This window comes from Octodon degus, unplaced genomic scaffold (genome assembly GCF_000260255.1).
Source record: "Octodon degus isolate 3935 unplaced genomic scaffold, OctDeg1.0 scaffold00089, whole genome shotgun sequence".
Taxonomy (NCBI): Eukaryota; Metazoa; Chordata; class Mammalia; order Rodentia; family Octodontidae; genus Octodon; species Octodon degus.
Window position 1 is genome coordinate 2,559,158 of NW_004524665.1, and position 552 is coordinate 2,559,709.

Sequence of the window (552 nt, forward strand, 5' to 3'; positions counted from 1 at the left end):
CTTTCCGCTGCACAAATCGTGTTGAGTGCTTTCCTGCTGGACAGGAGGGCGCCCGACAATTTGACAGTTTTGATTTTGTATGTTTGGAAGACTGAGCTTTTATTACTTTTTTCAATGTAATTGTACAGGGCCCACAGGGTCTCCTTGCACAGATCGGACTGGTAGTAATCCTCCTGTTTTCAGCCTCCCAAGCACTGGGATTACAGGCACTCGCCACCACGCCTAGTCTCAGCTACTGTCCATGTGCCCTGGGGTCAGGGGCAGCATGGCACACTGGCGATTGAACCCTGGTTCCTGCACCTGTCTAAGCAGGCACTTTAGTCCACTGAGTTATCTGTCCAGCCCTTGAGCTTTTATTCTTTTTTTTTTTTTTTTTTTTTTTTTTGGCGGAACCAGGGATTGAAATCAGGCCCTTGCACTTGCCAGGCAAGCATTTATTGTACTGAGCCATTTCCCTGGCCCCAAGCTTTTACTCTTGATTTTTTTTTTCCTAGACTTTTTTTATAGGGACTAGACGAGCCTGGTGTGGTGCACACCTGTGATCCCAGAACT